The 18958-nt window shown below is 39.2% G+C and overlaps 1 long non-coding RNA gene across 1 annotated transcript; it reads left to right on the top strand.

Moving 5' to 3' along the window:
• Nucleotides 1-45: 45 nt before the first annotated feature.
• Nucleotides 46-12466, top strand: LOC133758560 (uncharacterized). Its single transcript, XR_009865806.1, has 3 exons — nucleotides 46-120; nucleotides 1100-1225; nucleotides 12256-12466. It is a non-coding gene; the product is annotated as an uncharacterized LOC133758560 (long non-coding RNA).
• The last annotated feature ends 6492 nt before the right edge of the window (nucleotides 12467-18958 follow it).

Below are 18958 nucleotides of genomic sequence, written 5' to 3'. Positions count from 1 at the left end.
TCCTGTGAAGGGCCAAAGGTAAGAGGGAAAGTGCTTCCGGCAGCCGGGTTACCGGCGGAGGCTGGAAGGCGCAGGCGCAGCAGTTGCTGCTTCAGGGCGGGAGGGAGAATACCTCAGTAGGTAAAAGCTTTGGGGGAAGGCGGGAAATGCTGGAGGAAAGGGACGGGCCGTATTTTTTGGACTTTCCGTGCTTCGAGCACTGTACTGAGGAGTTTAGGTGTATTAATCATTACAGCCTGATGAAGTGGTTACCCTGTTACTCTGGTTTTATAAGTGAGGCAAAGTGTGCGTGCATTCTGTGCTGGCTCCTGGATAGACTATGCAGTATACCAGCTAGAGTATACACCCACCTCGAGTTGGGTAGGAGAGGCCGAAATCCCATACATACTAATGAATGGAAACTTGTAATCTTCTTGTGAGTGCCCCGTTTATTCTTTGAAAAACTGCAATTTGTATCCAGATACAAATGCTGTATGCCAGAACAGCATATGCAGGGGCTGGAAGAGGGACTGTGTGGTGTAAGGAAAGGTATGATCAGGGAATTTGGACCTCTGCACTACGTATGCTTTAGTCCAGAGAATGCTTTGTTGTTGGTGCCTGCCTGGTGCATTATGGTGCCTGTAGCAGTATCCTGTGGTTGCTAAATGCAGGTAGCATCCCTACTGCCCAGTTGTGACAGCTAAAACTGTCTCCAGTCATGGAGAAATGTCCCCCACCCCTGGATGTGTGTGTGTGTGTGTGTGTCTCGGGGGGCAACAACTGAGTTTGGGAACTGGTGGTTTAAATGAACCAAGGTAGCTGAAACAGTAACTGAGGAAAGCTACATCACGTAGAGGCTGAGATGGGCAGGCGGGAGCAAGGAAGACAGCCTTCTGGCATTTGGGTGTTGGTTCTAAAGGAAATGTGAAATCATTGAGGGTTATGAACTAAGGGGAGACATAAAGATATTCCTTTTGTTAAATACTGTTTTGGCTGCTGTTACATCACTTTTTTAGAAACTGAAGTCAAGTCACTTTCTCAAAGGGCTAGAATCCTGACTACTGGGACTGCAAATACCATGCTATTCACTAATAATTAGAACTGTTTTTGGGGTTTACAGTATTAAAATTTATACCATGAGCCCTTTGGAGGATGGGAGAGAGGAGAAGCATGGTGAACATCCAGCCAGTGGGCTGTATAAGGCCCTGCTAAATCATTTGATCTGGCCCTGTCAAGGCAACCACAGGTAGGACTCAAAATTCAGTAAATCCATAGCACGTTAATTTTACGCTGATAATTTTGTATGACCCACAAATCATTTTATAAATATCCAGATGGTTTTTAGCAGAAAACAGGTTCCACACCCCTTCCTGGACTCAAAATCCTATGGTCAGCAAAGAAGACCATTGTTCTGGGACCGGTTTCCAAAGAATAATAAAATTTAGTTAAAACTGCCCAACATTCCGGGGCCGGCACCCCGGGTTCTAGTCCTGGTCGGAGCACCGGATTCTGTCCCAGTTGCCCCTCTTCCAGGCCAGCTCTCTGCTGTGGCCCGGGAGTGCAGTGGAGGATGGCCCAGGTCCTTGGGCCCTGCACCCGCATGGGAGACCAGGAGAAGCACCTGGCTCCTGGCTTTGGATCAGCGTGGTGCGCTGGCTGCAGCGGCCATTGGAAGGTGAACCAACGGAAAAGGAAGACCTTTCTCTCTCTGTCTCTCTCTCTCTCACTGACCACTCTGCCTGTCAAAAAAAACAAAAAACAAAAAACAAAAAAACACAAAAAACTGCCCAACACTCAACATACTTCCCGAAATAAAACAAAGCAAAAAATAAAACCATATTCCCTTCCAAATAAAAATCATAACAGTAAAAGGGCATAGCAACCAAACCAAAACACCCAGCAGTATACTCTAGAGACCAAGAAACAACTACCATTTGTGGTTATACTCCATTACAGCATTTCTGAAATTGTTTATCCAACCATTTAATTTACTACCTTTTGCCAAGTCATTTCAGCATTTATTGATGTAGTTATCATCTGCACAACTTCACCATATATTATGATTTTATGGAGTCAGTCCCATTGCCCAATTTTATGCCTGTTTTTTTCTAGCATACTTATTACTATCTTTTTCCTTTCACTCAAAAATATCTCCATTTGGTTCATAAATTATGTGATTGTATTGTGAAGCTGAGTTTATAGTCATCAACAACATGTCATAACCCATCACTTGGTCTACTTAGTGACCTTCTGCTTGAAAAAAACCCTGTGTCTCTTGTTTCTTCTAATATTTCTATTTTTTACCATACAAAAGAGATGTCATGCTCAAATTTTAATGAAATGCAGAATATGAATATTTTTAAATGGCTGGTTAGGAATGAATTGTTAAACATAGATACTATTTTAATTCTGCTTCTGTCTGAGAAAGCAAATAATGTATTAAAAATATTTTCCTGTTCCAGTCAAAGAACCAAACAAGAAAACTGAGTTATATGATCAAGTTTCTCACATTGTTTGTTTGACTTTGGAACATAAGCCAAGATATATCAGTTAGTTTCATACCCTGTTATGTAGGTCTTTCTTTTTTGGGGAAAAAATGTTGGTGTTTCTCCCCTGGCCTGGTATAGTTCCCAGAAAGTTACTTTAAAGCAAACTGGAGTACTTGGTGGATGTGTTGATCTCTGTTCAAGTCACTGAGCTGGCTTCATTAGGAAAATAAAACCTCAACTAGGAATGAATGATGGAACCTGGAGGGGCCTGTAACAGCTGGCCCTCCCTTCCCTGGGACATAATGTATGAGTGATTCAACATGCAAGTAAAAAGGAGAAGACATTCTAATCATGGATGATGTTTTTAATTTTTACAGTAATTCTAGTATACACATTAACATTTTTACATACTTTACAGACAATATAACTCCTCTGTTTTAGGAAGGTTGTGAAATTGTCCTTTGATATTTTAGAACTGCCTTCTTTCCTTACTGCTTTACAGTAACTTTGAAATGGGAAATTGTGCCAGAGTACTATGATTTGAACATGAGCAATTTCCCCCTACCTTCAGCTATATCCACAGACACCAAATGAGGTAGAGATTTGGCAGCTCTGTGTGTATATGTCACATTCCACAATGAAACCTGATGCTTATGTGAGAAACCAATGTAATTGCCCAATGTCTGTTTTTGGTCTCCCTGTGTATTAATTATGAAACCCAGTGCTGTAGTTTGAGTAAGATTTGGCTCTTGAACTCATGCAGATGCTTAAACACAGTAAGTCATAAGTTAATGGTGCTAAGACGGTTGTAACTTAATCCAGTTATGGTGTTTGGAAGGTGGGCCTGTGGGAGGGTCTTATGGCATTGGGGTGTGCCTTTTGAAGGTAACTCTTAGGAGAAGGGCAGCTTATGAAAGCTTGAATCAACCCAGCTGTTCTCTGTCTGTTTCCTGGCCTGCTGTGTAATCATTCCTCTGTACATACTCCAGAATTGCCACCCACCTGCCATGCCAGACAGCAAAATCCATAGCATTTTGCCTGCTCTTGGACTATGAACCTCCAAAATTATGAGAGAAAATAATCCTCTTTCCTTCATAAGTAGCTTGACTTAGTTATTTCATTGTAGTAATGAAAAGCTGACAAATGCACCCAACATCCCAAATATGACAGTATGTTTCCCCAAAATCATCCTTTATCTCTTAAAATAAGATTTTTCTCATCAAATTTCCTTTATTAGATTTTATTCAAATTTTGCTTCTGTCATTTAAATTCTTTTATTTTGAGCAATCAGTTGTTGGCTTGGAGAGATAGATTTGACTGTAGTAATGTTAGAAGGTAACTTTTAAAGTGATAGTGTATTTTCATTGTAGAGATCATACATACTGTCTTAAATAAAAAGTGCATATTTAATGTAAAGTGAGTGGAAATTGTAGTTTGGAATACAAATTCCTCTCACAACAGTGGAAGTTCTGTAACACAGGTAGTCTTGCTAAAAGGGAATATCATGTAAAGAGTAACGTCAGGGAATGTGAACTGGTCTCTAGTGAGGGCAAAGCCACTCTTGCCACAAATGTGAGTGAAGCACTTGAAAAATGTAATAGCCAATACCTACAGTAACTTGTAATTACTGTGGTCCAAACACTGCTCTAAGCACTACACAGCTCCCAACTCAATTACTACCCCCTACAATGGAAGGGATAGGTTCTGAACAACTCCTATTTGACATTTGAGGAAACAGAGCCAAGTAGGTAAGTAAATATGCAACCATCATCAGGCAAGGAAGTAGTCAATCAGAGATTTGAACCCAGCCTTGTTCCCTAGTCCTTATGCTAAACCACTAGGCTCTGTTGTTATTGTGTTAGAAAATGTAAATGTGGAAAAGGCAATAATTGCCAAATTAATATGCTCTTTGATATAACATAGGCTCCTATGTATTTACATATATTGAAATTTCAATTAAATGTTTGATAATAACATTTATATTCCCATATGTGTATTTATTAAAGCTGATACTATTTTTTGTAATCTTTTCATTTGACAAATGATAGATCACTGTATGTTCCAATTTTTCATATATTAGTTGTGCACTTTAGTTAACATTGCAAACTTGTTTAAGGGTTCAGGCACCAGAGCCAGATTGCCAGATTTATAGCCTCTGCCCCTTACTAGCCATAGATCTTTAGTAATTTACTTAAACTCTTGGTGCCTCACTTTTCTCATCTGTAAAAACTAGATAATAACAATATTCACATAGGTAGTTGCTAGGAGGATTATGAACTAATGCATATAAATCATAGGAAGACGTTCTCAATAACTGCTTCCAATTATTATCACTGCTGAATCAGCGTAGCTGCATAAGTAGTGCAATTTTATCAGCAACCAAAATGGGATTTTTAAAGAATCATAATGATTGGGTTTGAATAAACTGTTTCTAAGATCAGTTACATGTATTCACTCTGATGTTTCTCCTGCAGATTTTGTATTATTATATGAGTGTTGATATTGTGAATTTATTAAAATATGCTGTATCTTTTATCCAAGATTTTCCAAATTTGGCTTGTCTGCGCTATAAATTTTATTCTCACTTTTTTTTTTTATATCAGACACTATTGTTTTAAAAACTATCCATTGTTTAGAGCAACTTTATGTAAAAACTGTGAACAATGCTACTTGCACTTTTGTTTTTAACAAGATTTATGTATTTATTTGACAGTCAAAGTTACAGAGAGAGAGGGAGAGACAGAGAGAGGTTCCCTATCCGCTGGTACACTACCAGCTGGGCATAACAACCAGGGCTGGGCCAGGCCAAAGCCAGGAGACAAGAGCTTCATCTAGGTGTCTCACATGGGTGGCAGGGGCTCAAGAACTTAGGTCATCTTCTGCTCTTTTTTCCAGCACATTAGCAGGCAACTGGACTGGAAGTGGGGCAGCCAGGACTCCAGCTGGTGCCCATATGGGATGCTGGCGTTGCATTGGGCATCTTTATATGCTAGGTCACAATACTGGCCTGTATTTCTTTTTCTTGATGTGTTTCTTGTTACTTCAAAAACTGAAGAAAATGTGTCCATTTTTCTACTCTATCTTCCTTTGTTTCTTCTCTCCTCCTAACACATAGAATTTAATTTATCAGGATACAGTGTATGAGATTGTTATGTTGTAGAAAATATGTTTAATTGCAATGGAAAAATTGGCAGTGTCTCATGAAATAATTGCCATGAAATGGTTTCAATATATAATATTTCTTAAAATTACACAAGTATCAAGTTTTGTTATACTTAACAAAAGGGCAGCTGGGAAATTACAATTCCTGCAAATATAATATATTATAGCCAGAGTCCCTGCAGACAGTGCAGTTCTCATTATGTCTCTGTTAGAGTTTTCCAGGACCCTCTCAATTATAACCAGTTCAAGTTACAGCTGTTTATCATGACAGTTTAACCATGCAGTTTTTTTTTTTTTTAACCATGCAGTTTTAAATAATATCATGTTGCCAGCGCCGTGGCTTAACAGGCTAATCCTCCGCCTTGCGGCGTCAGCTCACCGGGTTCTAGTCCCGGCTGGGGTGCCGGATTCTATCCCAGTTGCCCCTCTTCCAGGCCAGCTCTCTGCTATGGCCTGGGAAGGCAGTGGAGGATGGCCCAAGTCCTTGGGCCCTGCACCCGCATGGGAGACCAGGAGAAGCACCTGGCTCCTGGCTTCGGATCAGTGAGATGTGCCGGCCGCAGCAGCCATTGGAGGGTGAACCAACGGCAAAAAGGAAGACCTTCCTCTCTGTCTCTCTCTCTCACTATCCACTCTGCCTGTCAAAAAGAAAAAAAAGAGAAAAAAAAAAGAAAAAAAATTATGTTAAACTCTATTTTATTGTAAGATATTAACTTCACGGCTAGAGATTGCTTTTGGGGGAGTTTTTAACCCTGATAGATTTTGTGTTTTTTTTTTTTAAATTTTATTTAAGGTATACAAATTTCATGTATTTCCTATATACAAATTCAGGAACATAGTGATACGTGCCCCCCTTCCTCCCTCCCACCCACACTCCCACCTTTCTTCCTCCTCCCTCTCCTATTCCCATTCTTAATTCTTGCAAAGATCTATTTTCTGCTAGCGTTATACTTGTAAAATTACCCCTAAAGTAAGGAAAGAGTTCAACAAATACTATGAAGAAAAAAACACTATTCCTCAACAGTCGAGAGAAGGACAGTAAACAGTCATTGAATCTCAAAATCTCATTGTTGTTTTACTTTGTAGCTTGCCTTTTGGAGTGCATATGCCCAAGATACAGAATTCACATCTCTCATTTTGATTTGATTTCCACATGAACATCTTGGTAATCACAGAATCTGACCAGAATGTGAGACAGGTCACTAGATACAATGTAGGCAGATATTATGGGAGAGTATCCTAATATATTGCTTCTGTGCAGCAGCATCCTGTTTTAAAACCACTGTTTTTATTCAGTTCTTTCCTAAATATTAGCGAAAGCATTTTTTAAAAAAAGATTTATTTATTTATTTATTTGAAAGTCAGAGTTACACAGAGAGAGAAGGAGAGGCAAAGAGAGAAAAAGAGGTCTTCCATATGCTGGCTCACTCCCCAAATGCCCGCAATGGCCGGAGCTGTGGAGATCCTAAGCCAGGAGCCAGGAGGCTCCTCCAGGTCTCCCACGTGGGTAAAGGGGCCCAAAGATTTGGCCATCTTCTACTCTTTTCCCAGGCCATAGCAGAGAGCTGGATCAGAAGTGGGGCAGCTGAGACTCAAACCAGCGCCTATATGGGATGCCGGCACCACAGGCTGTGCCTTTACCCACTATGCCATAGTGCCTGCCCCATGAAAGCATATTTCCTGGGTAGAAAGAATGAATAAGTTTACTCAGTCATTATATTATGGGGCTATGAGAATTTCAGGGGAAATAGGTCTTGCCTTGTGTAGAAAAGCCCTTAAAAAAGGCTTAAAAAAGAGCATGTCATCAATAAATATTAATATTTATTAGTGACTCTTATTGGTACTATGAAAATATTAATGAGAGATTTGAGTATAAGAGTATTGTCAAAACACACTGTGTCAAATTTTTGGGATTGTCACACACTTACATAGTCTCATTTAATGTCTATATCATATATTTTCAGAGAGGTTGAACTGTATTGCTGATATTGGACCTACAAAAATGGAAATTTCATATTGTTCAACCTAGGAGTTAATATGATTCTCATTGTTACCAATGATTAAACTGTGACTTACCATGTTTAAGTAACTTGGCTCAAGTCACACAACAGGCATATATTTATGTGTTTTATCACTAGGATTTAGATTAGAGTTCATTTCTTAAACTCTATCTCTGGTCCACAACACTTTCTCAAATTGCTACAAATATTTAAAACTGAAAATGAGGACCCATGAAGAAAGTGATTTCAAAGGTTGTCAATACCTGAACCGCAGCACCTATGATGCTGGCCAATCAAAGCTTTCATTGTTAGTCTGTGCAGAAATTGTTGGCAAGAAGGAACATTTCACCAACAGTGATGGCTGTGAGAGTAATCTGCTTCATGCTCTCTCTTGGCTTCTGGTGGTTTGCTGGGAATCTTCAGAATGTCGTGTCTTGAATCACCCAGCCTCTGCCTTCATCTTCACGTGCTATTATTCTCCCTGTGTGTCTCCAAATAGGCTTCCCTCTGTGCATATCTGTCTGTTTCCAAATTTCCCATTTATAAGGACATCAGTCATTGGGGATTTTTTTTATGCCCATTTTAATTATCTCATTTTAACTTGCCTACTTCTGTGAAGTCCCCATCTTCAAAGGAGATCACAGTATGTTAGAGTGTCAGAACTTGAATATATCTTTGTTAGGGGATGCCATTGAACTCTTAACAGAATTTCATGATCTTACTGAATTCTTTCACTCAACTATAGACTGTTATTTCTGCCATTAAAATGCTCAAATAGACAGTAATCTGTTTTTCATTTTGATCAGATATTCTTGTTAATGTCAGCTTGTCACTGCTGCAAAGAAAGCTACACCTTTGGAATACAGCACACGGCAATGTAATTTTCTGACTTCATGCTTTTGGAAGTATTGTCTAACACACAGCTCAAAGTAAACTCCCTGAATTGGGTTCAAAATTAATGCTATATTTGCAGAAGGATAAATGTTGGAATGCTTTTCATCAGTTTGTAAAACAAAGTGAGAGACCATTATATTATAAATGAGTTAAAGCCAACTGAACGGAATTCTTAGTGTGTAAGAATACTAGTACTTAAATAAGGATATTTTATTAATTTTTGCATTTATGCTTATTTTTTAGAATAAAGTTAGATTGTAAAAATAGTTTATTTAGTTTTCCAATTTTCTTTCATGGAAGGAAATGTTACTATAATCTAACACTTTTAATATACTTAGATAAGACATTTTGTTATTAAGACTACTAATTATAATACTAATTACACTCTCTTTCTTCAAATAGTTTTATTTTGTTAAAACAGAGTCATATGAAATCAAACTTATGATTTTCATTAAAATTTGCATATTTAGATCTGAAATTCCAATACAAACACATTTATGCCTTTTGATTTTGCATTAAGCAGTCAAAAATGTTTTTTACTCTTTCCCTACAGTCCTAATTTTGCACAATTTAATGAAGATAATAAATCTTCTATTGTATGAGCTAGTAAGTTTTCCCTCTGGAGGAGAGTATAAAAACATTTCTTGACTCTTGCTAGGAATTTTTTGGAAATGTTAACTTCATTTAAAACATTATTTGATTTCACATTTATAAATATCATTTCCTGAACCTTCACTACAAGCTCTGCCTCTCAATTCCAAAATTGACTTCTAAACTAAATCTAGCACATTGCCCTTCTCATTTCCTGGAACTTAAATATCTGTACTTCACAATAAAATTTTTGAGAGAGCTGTAGAAGATAAGCCTGAATTCAGTGAGCTACCTCTAAAACTAACAAAAACAGACAGATTTTCACAAAAAATCAGGACATCAGATACCTCAAAAAATGACCAAGGCGCACCTCACTTAACTGGTTTCACATACTGAGAATTAAAACTGACAGGAACCTTGAGATAATTTGTTCAGGATCCTCTGATTTTGTGAATAAGGAGACCAAGAGAAGCAAAAGGATGTACTGGTTAGACCTAAGATTTCAAGCGTTGCCTTAACATTTCAGATCCTCACAGGGCCCTCGAGGTATAGCTAAGAATTCCCCTGCTCTTGCTTCATGTGCCCCCTGCTTGCCTGGCTGAAAAGGCGTCTCACCCGCCTGGCTGGTTCCTCTATCACCTTGAGGAGCTGTGCCCTGCCTGGCCATCTGCTAAGTGGTTTCACTGCTGCTGTGGTTATTTAAAAAAGCAGCTCTCCCCCAACCCCCAGGAGAAACAGTGGTCACTTTTCCTCCAGACACTACAAACTACAGCCCCTGGTGGCTCTTGTTGTCCCTGAGTGCATCCTCCACGTGGCCCTGCATGGCAGCCAGTTCCCTCCTCACCTTGCCTCTGAGTACTTGTGGTCACTAAGTGGCTGCCAGTCTTGTTGTCCAGTGTCGGGCATATCAAGTGTTTAGTCATTGGGAACTATTTAGGGAGGAGGGCCTACTTTCACGAACATGGTGAACAGAATGTGATTAGAACGAGGGGCTTGTTTGGTTTTACTCATTAGGCTAGTGCCAGATTCACTATCTTTTCTGTGCCTTTTAATCATAGATAACAAAGATTAAGTGGTAAATGAGTGAGTAATGGGGACCATCTGATTATATCAGAAGCTCTATTAGAATAGCGGTACTGTTATACTTCTGTATCCCAACTGAGCAGCACAGGATTATGCTGTGTTTGTGTTGTGTATTTGTTTGCATAGCAAATTTACAAACTGCCTTGTGCCAGTCACTATATACAACCAACAGGATGTGGCAGCCTGTTGGTGTTTTAAGACTGAGAAAGTGTTGTTCTCCCACCTCCCTGATGGGTGGGGCTGCAGTCTAGCTGCGCCCTCTGCCTGGGGCTCCTGTTCCTCAGGGCTTCACTGGCCAAGGTCACTACTGAGTTCGCGTCCAGGCCAGGCTCACCATTCTGTCTGGGAACTGAAGAGCACGGAGTAGGACAAAGCTGTCATTTGCAGGCCTGCTGCATGGGGAAATGTCGACAGTGATCTGCCAGTAGATGTCCTTCCTGCCATGGGTAATGACCTGAGAGGGAGTTCACATGGGAGTAGACACTGAGGGAGAGGTTAATTTGAGAATATTTTCATTCAGGATAGAAGTGAATGGATGCATGCCCATTGATTTAATCCCTTGGCAGTTTTTGTCCGTAAACCACTCTGCTGTATTCGAGAGGACAGTTATCCCCTGTTGCATATATCAGTTGCTTTGTAACCCTCTCCCCATCCCCAAATCACAAAAAGACAAAAACAAAACAATGAAACCAAAAACCTGAAAACTTTGTGGCTTAAAACAGCGACAGTGCTATGCTAGTTCCTTACAAATCTACATTTGGACAGGGTTTGTTGGCAAGAGCTCCTCTGTGTTCCTACAGCTTCCATTGCGGGTTTCTGATGCATTCCGTTGGCTGGAAACAGGTCTCTCCCAAGCTGGCCCAAGGGACTGGCATTCTGGCACAGTGGGTTAAGCTGCCCGCATCCCATACTGGAGTGTCCGTTCCAGTCCTGGCTACTCTACTTCCAATCCAACTTTCTGCTGATGAGCCTGGGATGGCAGCAGATGATGTCCCGAGAACTGGGACCACTGCAACTCATGTGGAGAGAGCAGGATAGAGTTCCTGTCTCCTGGCTTCTGCCTGACCCAGAACTGATGTGGTCATCTGGGGAGGGAACCAATGGACTGGAAGATCTCCATCTTTCTGTGCTGTTTGGCATTTCAAATAAAGAAATAGTTTAAAAAATAAAGCTAGCCCATATTTAAGGAAAAGGGAATTTGACTTCAACTTCTGATGGCAAGACTGCCAAGAGTGTTTTACAGGTCTTAAAACGACCATTTCCCTATGGGAAGGAAACATCCTTGTAACATGTTTTGTCATCAGAGAGGCATGTCCTACTCAGCCAACTCTATTTTGGACATATATCCAAAGGATATATACAGTACTTGGTAGAGATATCTAAACTCTCATGTTCCTTGCAGCATTATTCACAATAGCCAAAATATGGAAACAGCTTAACTGTTTATCAATGGCTTACTGAATAAAGGAATTTTTTAATAGATTGAGCATCCAAAATTTGCAACCTGAAATCTTCCAAAATCTAAAACATTTGAGCACCAACAGATAAAATGGAAAATTTCACATCCTGAAGTCTTCTTTCATGCACAAAATTTTTTAAAATATTGTAAGAAATTATGCTCAGGGTATGTATAAGGTATGGTATCTATGAAATAAAAATGAGTTTTGTATTTAGACTTCAGTTCCATCCCCAATATATCTTGTTATGTTCAAACAGATATTCCAAAACTGAAAGAAAAAAAAAACCCTGAAACCTGGTTCCAAGAATTTCACACATGGAATACTCAAAATATACATACACACTATGGAGTATAATTCAGCCTTAAAGAAGAAGGAAAGTTTGTCATTTGTGACCACATGAATGGAATGGAAAGCATTATGTTAAATGAAATAAGTCATACACAGAAAGAAAAACGTTGCATTATTTCTTTTGCATGTGGAATCTTAAAATAATTGGAATATTTTTGGGCTGGCACTGTGGTGCTGCAGGTTAAAGTCCTGGCCTGAAGCACCGGCATCCCATATGAGTGCCAGTTCTAATGCTGGCTCCTCTTCCAGTCCAGCTCTCTGCTATGGCCTGGGAAAGCATTAGAAGATGGCCCAAGTCCTTGGGCACCTGCACCCACGTGGGAGACCCAGAAGAAGCTCCTGGCTCCTGGCTTCAGATCGGCACAGCTCCAGCCATTGAGGCCATCTGGAGAGTGAACCAGCGGATGGAAGACCTCTCCCTCTGTCTCTACCTCCCTCTGTAACTCTTTCAAATAAATAAAATAAATCTTTTAAAAAAAGAATGAAAAAATAATAGGAATATAAAGAAACAGGCTGTAGTGGTGGTCAGCGGACAAGAGATGGGATGGTTTCGGATAAGTAGATCAAAGGATACAAAATAGCAACTACTTGTAATGAATAAATCTAGAAATCTAAAATACAGCATTAGGGCTACAGTTAATCATGTTGTATACTGAAAATTTTCTCTTTTTTAAAAAGATTTATTTATTTCTTTGAAAGGCAAAGTTATATATAGAGAGGGAGACACACAGAGGGGAAGAGAGAAGAAAATTTTCTAATAGATTTTAGCTGCTCTTATCACACGCACACATACACACACACACAAAGTAGCTAAGTGAGATGATGAAAATGTTGAATAAGCTGCTTCCCTGTAGTAAGCATTTCACTATGGACCAGTATAAATGTATCAAAGCATGATTTTATATAGTAAAAAAGAAAGAGAATTAAAAAGAAAAGTAAAAAGGTAGGTTAAGACCCAAGCCCCATCTACTCCCCCAAAAAAGTGAAAGAATTGTATGCATTAGTTAGGCATGTGAGTAGAGGGCTACTTCATCTTTAAATGTTTTAATTGGTGCTTTGCAGCTCTGTAGACACTGTCTTACAGTTATTCATATTTGGAGTTGCTATTCAGTTACTATTGACGTACAGTATTCTTCTGGCACACTACTACACCTCCTAAAAGCATGATCTCTAAACCAAACCCTTTACTCAGGGAACGAAGCACGTTTGGGTAACTATTCAGTAGCACCTTTTCCCTCTCTACGATGGCAGCCAGCATTTGTTGTTTGCTTTTTTTTTTTTTTTTTTTTTTTTTTTTTCCATGATGCAGGAAAAGATGACTCCTTTCTGTTTGTTACATCATTAGAATGTTTATGGCGTGCTCCTTTTGCCCCCTAGTGGCTTCTTGTGTCCTTGTTCCATATTTGCATATACTTTTTTTTTTTTTTTTCAGAATGTAAGAAGTAGAAGTACCATTTTGTTTTCCCTGCCACAAGCACCTCATTTTGCACATGAGGAAAACAAGTCTCAGGAAACTTGTGGGGCTTGTCTGACGTCACACGTCTACACAGAAGTAAAAGTCATACAGTACTGCTCTCTCCTACCTTGCCAGAAATGAGCCGTGGGAGGGAAGCACAGTATTGTCTAATGATGGGATGCAAATGAGAGGTGCCCAGAAAATATTTATTATAAATAAATGTATAGATGAATCAAGACTAGAACATGTATCTAAAGATTCCACTGCTTTACATTAATTATACTGTGTCATCTGTCTCATGATCTCATCACATGTCACTCTTGTAGCACTTGACTCTTAATTCCATTTTGATCCTCAAAAACATCAGCTTCTTGAACTGCTTTACCCTTCCCTTTTTTGTCATTAGGTTTTTATTACATTAGTATTCATTTATTCATTCAATGTTACAGAGTACCAGCTGGATTGAGCATCATGCTACCTACAGAGCTACAAAAAAGTACTTGTGTTTTCTAATGAAAATGTATTTATTCTTAATCATAGTAAAATGCATATAACAAACAATTCATCATTGTAACAGTTTATAAGGACGTGATTCATTGGGGGCAGATATGTTCACATTGTGCAGAACTTTTTCATTTTACAAAACTGAAGCTCTGTAGACATTAAACAGCTCCTCACTCATTCCTGAGCTAGTCCTGACAGCTACTATTCTACTTTATATTTCTACACGTTTGATCACTCAAGATACCTCTTATAACTAGGATCATACAGTAGTTGTCTTTTTTGTGGCTAGCTTATTTCACTAGCATAGGTCTCGAAGGTTCATTCATGTTATGTTTCAGATTTCCCTTTTTTCCCAAGGGTGTATTGAAGTGACACCTTGACAGTAGGGACTCCATTTTAGAGCACCTGAGACTCCATCTTGAAAAAAACACCCCCCACCATGAGACTCTGGACTGAAACAAGCTATGGTTTAAAACCCAGACAATAACATAACACTACATCTCACTTGGCGGAACATAGAAACTCCATAGCATGATTGCTCAACCTTAAAACAGATAGTCTGCACCTGAATTAATGTTAGGATTGTAATTTGTCTATCCAAGATTACAACTGATATTTGTTCCACCTAGGCCTTAGCTCAGCTTGACCTTAGTAACCACATATTCCTTGCAATCTAGCAACTATATAGTCCCCACCCCCCATCCTAGCAACCATGTCATCCCCCTCCCTTCCTTGTCGTTTTAGCCTTTATAAACCCTATTGATTTGAGTTTCAGGGTTGAGAGTTCTTTGGGGCATAAGCCTGCTCTCTACCACTGGCAATAAAGGACCATCATATCTTATCAATATGTGGTGCTCCTCTGTTTGCAGTCATTCAGGCACAACATTTTGGGGGTCCCAATGAGATTCAGAGACCACCCCTGGGAAGACCTCTCTCCGATCCTTCTAGGTTGGTGCTCTGGCCATAGAAGAGGCACACCCTGACGATGTTCCAGGGCCTCATTTCCTGATTCACCAACCTGGGAGGCTCAGCTCAACCTCTTCACTGACCAATTGACCTTAGGTCCTCTTGTAAGTTGACTCCTGTTTTCTGGTGGTGCCTTCTGGGTATTAGAGGTCTGATGAGACACCAATACAGTCTTCGTTCTATTTGAGTACGACAGAGTTAGGATGGAAGACCAGGGTTTGGTTAAAGAAAGGCCACTCCTTGATATATTTTGTTTTCTGTCAGTGTGCTATTTGTTATTACTCTTATTTTTGTCTCTGTCTCCTACTTGAAACATTAGGATACGAAACTCTGGTCTGGTTAAAGAAAGGCTTATTAATCTTTCCTGGATATACTTGTTTCTGTTCCTGTTTCATGGCCACTTTCTGGCATCCATAATCCTGGGAGGTAAATTATTGTCTTGCCTGTTTGTCTCCTTTATTCCCTTGTCTCTAGGGTCTCTGTGTCCCTTCCATTGAACATGGGCTCTGTTCAGTCTAAGTGACACCTTTTCAGTATATGTTCACTAGAAAGATCGCTGCCTTAAAAATTGCCTTGTAACTTGCCAAACTTGTTTTGTGATAAAAAAATAATGATGGATAATCAGCCATAAGGTAGATTTTACAATCTCTGGTTTATGTCATTGATTTCCAGCTAGAATTTTATAAAAAGAGTAGAATTCCATAAAATTTTCATGTATGTTAATTCAGATAAAGGTATGGTATAATATCAGCATCTTTTTCACCTAGTGGTAATTGCTAAATGTAAATTGGGTAAAGGTAAATGAGATAAATATGTCTAACAGAAATGTTTTCATAAGCAGTCCATATATAAAAAAATAATTCAAGGTTAAATTTAGATGTGTTATTTTATTTAAAAAATGTTGACTAGAGTTAAACATATGTGTATAAAGTCAATTGAAAATAGATCTCAGTATAAAATAAGAGTGGAAATAAGAAAGGGAGGAGGAAGTGGGGTTGGGAGTGTGGGTAGGAGGGTGGGCACGGTGGGAAGAATCACCATGTTCCTAAAGTTGTAATTATGAAGTGTATGAAGTTTATAACTATAAAGCTGTATAGTTCTACATACAGTCCTACAGACTTACTTCTAAGGGTACAGTTTAAAAATTTGCCATGGGACCCTAAATCTCTTTAACCTTGGTGGTAAAAATATCATCTTAAGTGTTAAAGCGATCATATGGATAGGATTAAGGGTCCACCAACAATAATAGATAGAATTAAAAAGGAGGGAATGCTCCAACATGGAAAGCAGTCCACACAGCAGACTCATAGAATGACAATCACTTTAAATAGCACTCTGAGCTCAGAACCAGCCCTTTAGGCTGATCCAAAGCCAGGAGCCAGGTGCTGCTTCTGGTCTCCCATGTGGGTGCAGGGCCCAAGCACTTGGGCCATCCTACACTGCACTCCTGGGCCACAGCAGAGAGCTGGACTGGAAGAGGGGCAACCGGGACAGAATCCGGCGCCCCGACTGGGACTAGAAACTGGTGTGCTGGTGCCGCAGGTGGAGGATTAGCCTATTGAACCATGGTGCCAGCCTGATCCTCTGTTAAAACAGTGAGATTTTTCTGTCCTCAATGAGTTGTATTATGAAAGTTAACTGTAAAACTAGTTCTCAAACAGTTGTATGTGTGTGTGTGTATGGTGTGCAAATTGTTGGAATCTTTACTTAGTATAGAGTTGGTCTTCTGTGTACAAAGTTCATTGAAAATGAATCTTAATGGAGAATGGGACTGGCAGGGGGAGAGGGAGGAGGAGAAGGGGTGGGAGTGTGGGTGGGAGGACGGATATGGTGGGAAGAATAACTCTGTTCCTAAAGTGGTACTTATGACATTTGTATTCCTTAAAAATAAATTTAAAGTAAAAGTAAATAAATAAAACAGTGAGGTTTTTGTAATACATGTATGTATGTTAATAAATATTTTAAAATAATCTTTAAAATCTGCTTTAAAATGACAGTACTTCCTTTTAAATATAATCTTTAAAATCTGTTTTAAAATGACAGTATCGGAAGGAAGACCTTTCTCTCTGTCTCTCTCACTAACTCTATCTGTCAAATAAATAAATAAAAAAAAGAAGAAATCTCTTGCCCTGTGTGAACGAAAAGTCCAGGGTACAGCCAGCTATAGATGTGCGTGTATCCAGTGGCTCCAATAATCTCTTGTCTCCCAACTGGTCCAGTAAACACCATCACTTTCTCTCTCTCCCTCCCTCTCCCCCCACTCCCTAAGCCCGATCCTCATTTCTGTAGTAACCATGGTGGCAAAGAGTACCAGATATACCAGTCTACTTACCCGGATGAGTCATATACCCATACCTGCAGCAAGCATGCTCTCAAAACCACTTGAACCACAGAAACTTGCAGTGGCGGGGGGGGGATGGTGCCCACTGCTATTACTAGATACTCATTCACCTTTTATTGGGCTTCTTTTTGAGGGGGAGAAGGGGTATGTTCATATTTTTTAGAATAACTACGCAAGTGGAATTATTACATTAAATGTTTTTCTTATAATGGCTTGAGTAATAAAAAGTAACAACAGCTAACACTTACTTAGTGTTTATTTTATTCCAAACAATTTTACATGTACTGGCTCAATTAATCCTCATAAGAACTCTGTGGGGCAAGAGCTATTATCACCCCTATTTTGCTAATGAGAAAACTGAGGTACCAAAGTGACTGGGTGTCCGTGAAGGGCAAAATGGCCTCAGTTTGTAAGTGTTGCAATGAAGATCCTACTTCAAGCAGGTGAGTTCCAGAGTCTCTATTTCACTCCATCATAGGCAGGTTGCTTGTTGGGTAGAAACTGAAGCTGGGAAAGAAACAGAAAAATCCATCAGTTGTGTCACCAACTGTTGTTTATTTGGCAAATCATTAGGATTCCACCAAATCTAAAGTCTATGGTTACACAGGGGAAAGTATAGCAATGAAATATATTATACTAAGTTTATAGTAGGCCTTTATTTAAAACAAAATAGATAAAAAAGAATGGCCCATGGTCCCTGTTTAGAGCCTAAGAAAATGTGATTGAGAGTTTAAATAAAACATTATCCATGTGAATGGTCAAACCTATTCATCATCAGAGGCATTGACTATTTTATTTATAAACACTTTAGTAATATTCTAGTCATATGGTCTTTAACTGCTGCAAGGTTTCTCTCAAAACTCTTCTACCTCTTAAAGGAAAGCAAAGGAAATTTAAAATATTTTTGATTTATTTTTATTTTTCATGTTACTTGAAAGGAAGAGAGAGAGAGAGAGACAGAGAGATCTTCTATCTCCTTGTTCATTCCCTGAAGACTTACAACAAGACTGGGCCAAGTTGAAGGCTAGAACCTGGAATTCAATCTGGGTCTCCCACATGGCACGTGGGTGGCAGGGACTCAAGTACTCGACCCATGCCCTGTTGCGCATTAACAGGAATATGGATCAGAAGTCAGAGGTATTGGTACTCAGCCCACTCTGATATGGGCTGTGGGTATCTCTAGCTTCATATTTTTTGAAAGCTCGTTTTTATATTTATTTTTTATTTTCAAATTTTATTTAAGGCATACAAATTTCATGCATTCCATATATACAAATTTAGGAGCATAGTGATTCTTCCCACTATACCCTCCCTCCTATCCTTGCTCCCACTCTTATTAAAAAAAAAAAACGATTTTAAGTTGACTTTATGCTGATAAGATTAATCCTACACTAAGTAAAGAGTTCATCAAATAGTATGAAGAAGAAGAAGGAGAAGGAACAGGAGACTGTCCCTTGGCAGTCGAGACAAGGGCTGTTCAGAATCATCACGTCTCAAAGTGTCAACATTTCACTCATAGATTACATTTTAGGTACTCTGCTAGTTACCACAGATCAGGGAGAACATATGGTATTTGTCTTTTTGGGACTGGTGATCTCTGTGTTAAACACCTGCCCCTAAAATGAGTTTTTACCCACTTTGTTTAATCAAGAGCAAAGCTCTCTGTTATGTCCATATTTTCTCTT

This window comes from Lepus europaeus, chromosome 4 (assembly GCF_033115175.1).
Source record: "Lepus europaeus isolate LE1 chromosome 4, mLepTim1.pri, whole genome shotgun sequence".
Classification (NCBI taxonomy): Eukaryota; Metazoa; Chordata; class Mammalia; order Lagomorpha; family Leporidae; genus Lepus; species Lepus europaeus.
The sequence above is the reverse complement of the archived record's forward strand: the minus strand, read 5'-3'. Positions and strand labels throughout refer to the sequence as shown.